A 9,170-nucleotide genomic window follows, 5' to 3' on the forward strand; every position below is an offset into this window, starting at 1 on the left:
CTTTTATCGTGAAATTATAATGAATTGCTATGAATTACTTATCTTTAAGTACGTTTCCGAATATCCCAGTAACTGCATATCGAAGCACAATTTTAAGAAAGTGTATTTATACCAAATTGAAAATTTTCTATTTTGCTTTTTCTCCAACCGAGTATATATGAGACCGCTCTCTTTCAAATTTGCTACGGAACTGTTAAGTAAAAGACAAGATAATGTAGGGGTCGACTTGCGACTGCGTCGTATCCGAGAGTCGTTAAAAATCGTCCTGTTTAAGATTCTTAGAAAACCCATAAATACACACATATGGATTTGATTATTTATCCTTCACTATAAAAAAAACCAAAAGTCCTAAAGAAAAAGTGAAGATAGTTCAGAATTCTCCTCGGCAATATCTCCAGGTATTTTTTTCATTTTTTGGAAAAATTAATTATTTAAACAATTATATTGTTTATAATTTTAAAAAATTTATTTAACAATTGTGGTAAACAATTCCGAGTAGTTAAGTGAAAAGTAACATACGTTGAAGTATCATGAATGAAAAAAAATTTTGAACAATGCAAAAAAGTTAGTTTAAACATTGTTTTTGCCCCCTCTACGCACAGAGCTTTACGAACTGTTTTGAACCAGTTACAGTTGAGGAATTTATGGAATAATAGAAATTGTTGCTTAAAAGTACAAAAACGAACAACCACATTATCTTCAATTTCAATAAACATATTAGATTCATTCAAACTGCAAACAGTAACGGGCAGGCTCTTTCGGATCCAAGGACTCAGAACCAGTGGTCGGAGAAAGGTACCAGTTGTCGGCAGCTGTTGTTGAAAAACAAGGGTCAGAAAGCAGAGGGGGGCTCTGCTTTCTGACACTTGTTTTTCAACAAGAACAAAAATGTCTAAAAATATCGCGATTTTCACAAAAAGAAAAGATTATAACACATTTCCAGGTGTTGGAAAATAATTACAGAGCTTATCCGTTACAGCTTTCAGCTTTATTCGCTTTAATATCTTTATTAGAAATAAAGATAATATAGTTGTAAGTTTTTGTACTTTTAAGCAAGAATTTACATTATTCTTCAAATTCCTCAACTGCGATTGGTTCACAACAGTTTTCATTTTCATGAATTTTTTGAAATTTTCCCATCGCCCCTTATTTCAAAAATAATGCTCGAAAACTTGACTGTTCTTAAATGTATCCGAAAATACTTTTTTTTTAAATATTAGTCTGCAATTCACACATTTTGTTTGCATTGAAATCTTCAAGCTCATTTACGTTGAACACTTCCAGCTTTCATGTGACTATTTTTCTATTGTGCCACCTTTTTCTTGGTGAGTTTTTAAGCTTCAAAGGCAGATGCCTATCATTTTCTCGCCGATAGTAAGTAAATTTCATATAAGCTTGAAAATTTATTATTTGATTTTCAAAATTGTAAGTAAAATAGTATATCATTGGAATCGTTATAATTTTCAGATTTTGGATATTCTAACTATAAATTACTAAGTGGTGAATAAAGAAAGTTATATATTGCGCGGTTTAGTCCTTCATACGTACAAAGGACATACGGACCACAGCCCTCCTGAAGACGATCGACGGCAGCAGTTCGGCTTAGTGAGGCGAAGCCATGATCATGGTTCAATCTCATTTATATGAATTTTAGCCGTTGCAACTAGAATATATATCATTCCTATCACTATATTATTATTAAATACAATCCCCATAGCTTTGTTTTTGAAGACTTCTCAAAGAACCGCATACGTGAAAAATGGGGTTTTCGCGTATTTAGGGCTTTTTAAATACAAATTGCTAAAATTGACAACATTTTATACACTTTTTACTGAGTAAGGTAATAATGAATAAAAGTTATGAAACATGATAGTTTAAACATATTGATATTGTTTACAACCATCTTTTGATGTTCAATAACCTTAATAAATTTCGAAATAATCAACACTTTTCAATATTATTGGGAGAATTTTGTAGCTTTTTTTTCACCGTCTTACAGCAGCCTATGAGTAGAATTCTTGAGAATTTTCTTATGAAATTGCAAGAGCTTCAAGTTGTAACAAAAAAGCTAGAAACTTTAAAAAAAATCTTATCTGAAATTATGAACAAAACATAAACAACTTTATACATTTAAAAATTTACATAGAAATGTCATGATTATATGTTTCATCTATTCTACAAAAATATTTTGTTACGAAAAAAAATATTTGCAATTTTCACAAATTTGTCATTGCTAATTCAACTTCTTGCAATGTCGTAAAAATTTTTTTGAAGATCTATACTATTAGCTGCTGTGATACGGTGACAAGTTATCTTTACAATGAACCCACGAACATTGAAAAATGTTGATTATCTCGAAATTATTATACATTTTAGAAAACATGTAAATTTATACCATTTTTGCAATATATACTTATAAAATATATTAATTGGCTTAATTTTTTATTATCGAAAAAATAATGAATATGACAGAGAATTTCCCAAATTTTACGAATCCGACTTAAATGATTAAAAAAAAAGCTTTTTTAGTTATTGGAAATACGTGTCAAACTCCATGAGGCTTGCACCACCTCTACATACAACTTGTTTACAACAAAATTTGTTTAACGAATTTATGACTATTTCGCCCTACATATGAACTTTCACGTTCTTAAAACTTATTCAATGTTTCTATTGTAAAACATGAGCATTTCCTGGAGAAATTAAAAATTCTCTAATATCCTAATTGAACGGAAATTTAATTTTATGATCAGATGAAAAATTCCCCAAAACCCAACTCAAACAAAATTATAATCTTCAGAAGTAGATCTTTTGTGATATAAGATATATCCAGATGTCTACTGGATAGTTTTACTTAAAGAAGGCCGTAAATAATGATTATATTGTGACGTGTGGTTTTTCCACCGATTAAGCATAATAATGGATAGAAAATTTATGAATCTTAAGGGACCGCTGTCCCGGTTTGAATAATAAAGGCAGTTAAATGGGGCAGTATTCATTTCATTGCCACCTACCTGCTCCACTAACCCTTTCCACTAGACTTACCCTCACGTCGCTGACTAAACAGAAGTGTTGTGTCCAGCCTTTACAGCGGGACGCCCCATTGTTTTAATGATGAAGAAAATGCGAAATATAAAATTTTTTTGATTTCATATCAGCAATTTAATAATATTATATTCGGGATGTACGTTTTTTGGCGATTCCAACGGCACGGCACTTGCAATCAAACGATTCAATTTAGAATAAGTTGACGCAGATTTTATTTTATGTTTTGACACTCGCTAGCTAGCATTATGGAAATTTCCGCAGCATCTAGTAGTTGAAAATACAACAATAAATTTTGTACAAAATTTGTCTGTTGATAAAGTTGCATTTTTACAGAGTAATTGACTGTTAAAAATTCTACAGTTTAAGTTTGTAAAAAATTCGTCTCTTCTTAAACCAACTGTTCCATTTGGTAATAAATTTCTCTCTAGGAAATTTAAGTTTGGAATTTAACCAAAACAATATTCTTCAAAATAGGCGAATTCTGAACGACGTATATGAAGTTTGTACAAAATATTTAAATTGGCAGCTAAAAAGAATACATTTTCTAATCAAAAATGGAATAGTTGATTTTCAAATTTAAAAAAGATTTGTTTTCATCAAGAAAATTTTAACGAATTGTTAGCAGAATGCATTAATTTTTATCCAAATAAATAGTAGAATGTTACACTTACAAGGTTAACTTTCTAACAAAAAATGAATTTTCTAGTTAAGAAATTAATTCTAAGTAAGAAAAAGATTACTCAACCAAGCAGATGAACTTTTAACTTACATGATGCATCTTTAACGAAAAAAAAAATTTTAATCACTATTAGGTTGTTGAAATCATTAATTTCAGCTGCCAATTCTTTGAAAGCATATAATTTTATCTATTGCTTGATAATTTTTTATATGCACATTAAATTTTAAATTTAATTATTTAATTTAGCATTGGTCTTTAGGACTTACTGAACTATAAAATATTATTGTAATAAGTAAAAAAATTAATTTGTTATCTTCAGTTTCAAGAATAATATTAGTATTAAAAATACATATTTATAATAAATTTATTATGTCTTTAAACATTAGGAGTTTATATACTTTTAATTAGAGCATGATTATCAAATTTAATATTTTCTACATTAGGAGGTATTCGTTTAATTCCTTAAAGCATTTCCTACGGAATTATGTTCATATTTATTATTTCAAGAAATTTGTTATTTATTGAAAATTTCTATCAAATAAATTTAATTATCAATATGCCGAAACCACTGCAATATTGATATTGATGCGATAAATTAATAATATTCATTTGAAAAAGATTTTCACCCATGATATTAATTTTGATATAATGTTTATATTCTATTATATTTTTAATAAAGAATAATTTTTAATTAAATAATGACAAAATAATATTAAATTATATAATAAAGTAATTAATTAAAGAATCCACTCACGCTAAACTTATAACATTGTAACAGATTTGAATTTCTAAAAGATTCATAGAAGAAACCAAATGTATATGTATGCATGTATGTATGTATGTATGTTTGTATGTATGTATATATATATATATATATGTATATATACATGTGTTTCTTTAATTTGTTTTTTTTCAAAGATCTTCATTTTTTAATGACCAGAAACACTTCGAATCAATAAGAGGCCTTTGCAATGTTACTTTTAATTTTCATTAAAACATTATACGCATATGTGTATTACATTTATTTTTCAAAACAATCTCAGAATTCAATTCTTCTTAAAGATAAATTAAAAGCATGAAACAATAATGTATATGAAAATTGGGATAAATTTGAAATATGTTACACATTCCAAACTACTAGAATGTTTTAACTTAATCATGAGTTGATTCGATATCAGAAATTATGAACCATTTTATTAAATATACATATAATATCTAATTTAAAATCTTAGGTATAAATATTGTCCCAGTAATATTATTAAATTATCGTATAGATACAGATAAAAAATTCCACATAAAAAATGATACCAAAAATTATTCAATTTTTAATAAGAAATATAATTTGAATGAAAAATTATATATGTAAAAAAACTAATTCAAATTCTCCTTCACTGAATAAAAACAAAAACCATTAAATTCTGGAACAGTTTATACTTAAATTGATTTAATTGAATTTTTCTTTAAATATCACATTTCTTAAAATAATAAATATTATTCTATTTTAATAGGCAATAGTTTGAAGTATTGCACGTATAGCTGCTTACGTTGAATATATTGAACTTAAAAATCACCCTCTACTTATAATTATATATTAAAATATTGATGTATAATTATTAATAATATTAATATCGATATCATTCTCAAAATACTTCGCTAGAAATTTATTTTTTTCGTCGAAGATTTATCATTTTAGTTAAAAGTTCGTCTTATTAATTGAATTTGGGTAAGAAATCATGTCTTTTGTTGAGAAATCGTTTCCATTTTATTTTTTAAATGTAATCTTTTAAAAATGAAATTTCAGCTATTTTAAATTTGATTAAATAATTTATTCTTTTTATTCGTTAAGTTAACTACTTTGTTGAACATTTATTTCCCAGAATTTAACTGGCATAAACAAATTTACTACAAAAATGAACAGTTGCACACAAAAAAGAATTTTCTACAATTTCGAACAGTGAAAATTTTTTTTAAATGAAGATTTCTAACAAATTCAGAACTTTAATTACTTAAAGAAAAATATTCTAAAAAACGAACTGTTGCATTTTGAAGTATGCCGCTGAAAATACCATTATGGCTAGTCAGTGTCATCACATCACGTAAAATTTGAGATAACTTAATCTAATCTTAATCTTTTCATTACAAGTAACATTTACTTGCATTGCCAAAAAACGAACATTACAAATATAATAATTCTAAATTTCTAATTGCAAACTTAAAAAACTCTTTTATTTCGCACTTCATTCTTCATTGGGAAAAAGTTCAAAACGTTTCATCTCTTAACAATATTTTATTTTCAGCTAACCCTAACTTCTACGGTATTAAGTAATTACACCTAAGTTTTACAATAGAACATTTTCAGACTACTTGAGAATCACCAAGTTTTTGGTGATATTCATAAGTAAAAGCGCATATTGTATACGATAAAATATGTATAATGATTTAAAAGTACTCACCGTTTGACGGAAAAAACGATAATCCACATAAAAAGCTCCTATTCCAGAATGGCTGGAAAGCTGTTGATTCTAATTAGTGGGCACAATTCACATTAACAGTTTCTTTTTGTTTCACTTTCCCTGCTTCCACTGTATTACAAACTTCAATACAGCTTTGCATAAATTGAACAAATGAAGATCTCTATGCTTCAAATAGAAAACTATGACTAACCCAATTACAGGTAACCACAAAGCCCCTTCATCTTAACCCTCTGAAACCCAAATTTTGCCTTAAAATGGAAAAATTTAACTGCAACCCAGAAACAGGTACTCAATAGGGCCATCTTGTTGAGCCTATGTACAATATATATTTTTCAAGGAAACAAAATTAGGTCTTGATTTGTTAAATTGATCTTCAAACACTGGTAATCTAATGATAAATGTTTCCACCGGTAAGATATCAGTATGGTGCTCATAAAGAAATTTCCTTATATACTGTTCGACAAATAAATACTATTAAATAAATTCATAAAAATTAGGCTTTAGGTACTATTTATAGTGAAGGATAAGTAATGAAATCCATATGCGCCATGGGATATCGTAATGGTGTGTGCATAGAGGGGGCAAAAACAATGTTTAAAGTAAATTTTTTGCATTCTTCAAATTTTTTTTTTCATTCATGATACTTCAAGGTATGTTATTGTTCACTTAACTACTCGGAATTGTTTACCACAATTCTTAAATAAATTTTTAAAAATTATAAACAAATCAAATCCATATGCGCCATGGGATATCGTAAAGTTGCGTGCGTAGAGAGGACAAAAACAATGTTTAAACTAACTTTTTTGCATTGTTCAAAATTTTTTTTCATTCACAATACTTCAAGGTATGTTATTTTAGACTTGACTACTCGGAATTGTTTACCACAATTGTTAAATAAATGTTTAAAAATGATAAACAATATAATTGTTTAAATAATTAAATTTTCCAAAAAATGAAAAAACACCTGGTGATATTGCCGAGGAGAATTCAGAACGATCTTCATTTTTTCTTTAGGACTTTTAGTTTTTTTTATAGTGAAGGATAAATAATCAAATCCACATGCGCCATGGGATATCGTAAAGTTGTGTTTGTAGAGAGGGCAAAAACAATGTTTAAACTAACTTTTTTGCATTGTTCAAAATTTTTTTTATTCATAATACTTCAAGGTATGTTATTTTAGACTTGACTACTCGGAATTGTTTACCACAATTGTTAAATAAATGTTTAAAAATGACAAACAATATAATTGTTTAAATAATTAAATTTTCCAAAAAATGAAAAAAAACCTGGAGATATTGTCAAGGAGAATTCAGAACTACCTTCACTTTTCTTTAGGACTTTTGGTTTTTTTTATAGTGAAGGATAAATAATCAAATCCATATGCGCCATGGGATATCGTAAAGTTGTGTGCGTAGAGGGGGCAAAAACAATGTTTAAACTAACTTTTTTGCATTGTTCAAAAATTTTTTTCATTCATGATACTTCAAGGTATATTATTTTTTACTTAAATTCTCGGAATTGTTTACCACAATTCTTAAATAAAATTTTAAAAATTATAAACAATATAATTGTTTAAATAATTAGTTTTTCCTAAAAACGAAAAAAACACCTGGAGATATTGCGGAGAAGAATTCAGAACGATCTTCATTTTTTCTTTAGGACTTTTAGTTTTTTTTTTAGTGAAGGATAAATAATCAAATCCATATGCGCCATGGGATATCGTAAAGTTGTGTGCGTAGAGGGGGCAAAAACAAGGTTTAAGCTAAATTTTGTGCATTGTTCAAAATTTTTTTCCATTTATGATACTTCAAGTTATGTTATTTTTCACTTAAATTCTCGGAATTGTTTACCACAATTGTTAAATAAATGTTTAAAAGTTATAAACAATATAATTGTTTAAATAATTAAATTTTCCAAAAAATGAAAAAAATACCTGGTGATATTGCCGAGGAGAATTCAGAACTATCTTCATTTTTTCTTTAGGACTTTTAGTTTTTTTTAGAGTGAAGGATAAATAATCAAATCCACATGCGCCATGGGATATCGTAAAGTTGTGTTTGTAGAGAGGGCAAAAACAATGTTTAAACTAACTTTTTTGCATTGTTCAAAATTTTTTTTATTCATAATACTTCAAGGTATGTTATTTTAGACTTGACTACTCGGAATTGTTTACCACAATTGTTAAATAAATGTTTAAAAATGACAAACAATATAATTGTTTAAATAATTAAATTTGTCAAAAAATAAAAAAAACATCTGGAGATATTGTCAAGGAGAATTCAGAACTATCTTCACTTTTTCTTTAGGGCTTTTGGTTTCTTTTATAGTGAAGGATAAATAATCAAATCCATATGCGCCATGGGATATCGTAAAGTTGTGTGCGTAGAGGGGGCAAGAACAATGTTTAAACTAACTTTTTTGCGTTGTTCAAAAATTTTTTTCATTCACAATACTTCAAGGTATGTTATTTTAGACTTGACTACTCGGAATTGTTTACCACAATTGTTAAATAAATGTTTAAAAATGATAAACAATATAATTGTTTAAATAATTAAATTTTCCAAAAAATGAAAAAATACCTGGTGATATTGCCGAGGAGAATTCAGAACTATCTTCATTTTTTCTTTAAGACTTTTAGTTTTTTTTATAGTGAAGGATAAATAATCAAATCCACATGCGCCATGGGATATCGTAAAGTTGTGTTTGTAGAGAGGGCAAAAACAATGTTTAAACTAACTTTTTTGCATTGTTCAAAATTTTTTTCCATTCATAATACTTCAAGGTATGTTATTTTAGACTTGACTACTCGGAATTGTTTACCACAATTGTTAAATAAATGTTTAAAAATGATAAACAATATAATTGTTGCTTCCTCTTTCATGCTTTTTGATTTAACATTCAGTTTGCTTTCAATTCTCATCTTGTTACCACGTTACAAAAAATGAGTTCCGTATATGTAGGTGCAATCT

Source organism: Belonocnema kinseyi, chromosome 9, assembly GCF_010883055.1.
Source record: "Belonocnema kinseyi isolate 2016_QV_RU_SX_M_011 chromosome 9, B_treatae_v1, whole genome shotgun sequence".
Lineage (NCBI taxonomy): Eukaryota > Metazoa > Arthropoda > Insecta > Hymenoptera > Cynipidae > Belonocnema > Belonocnema kinseyi.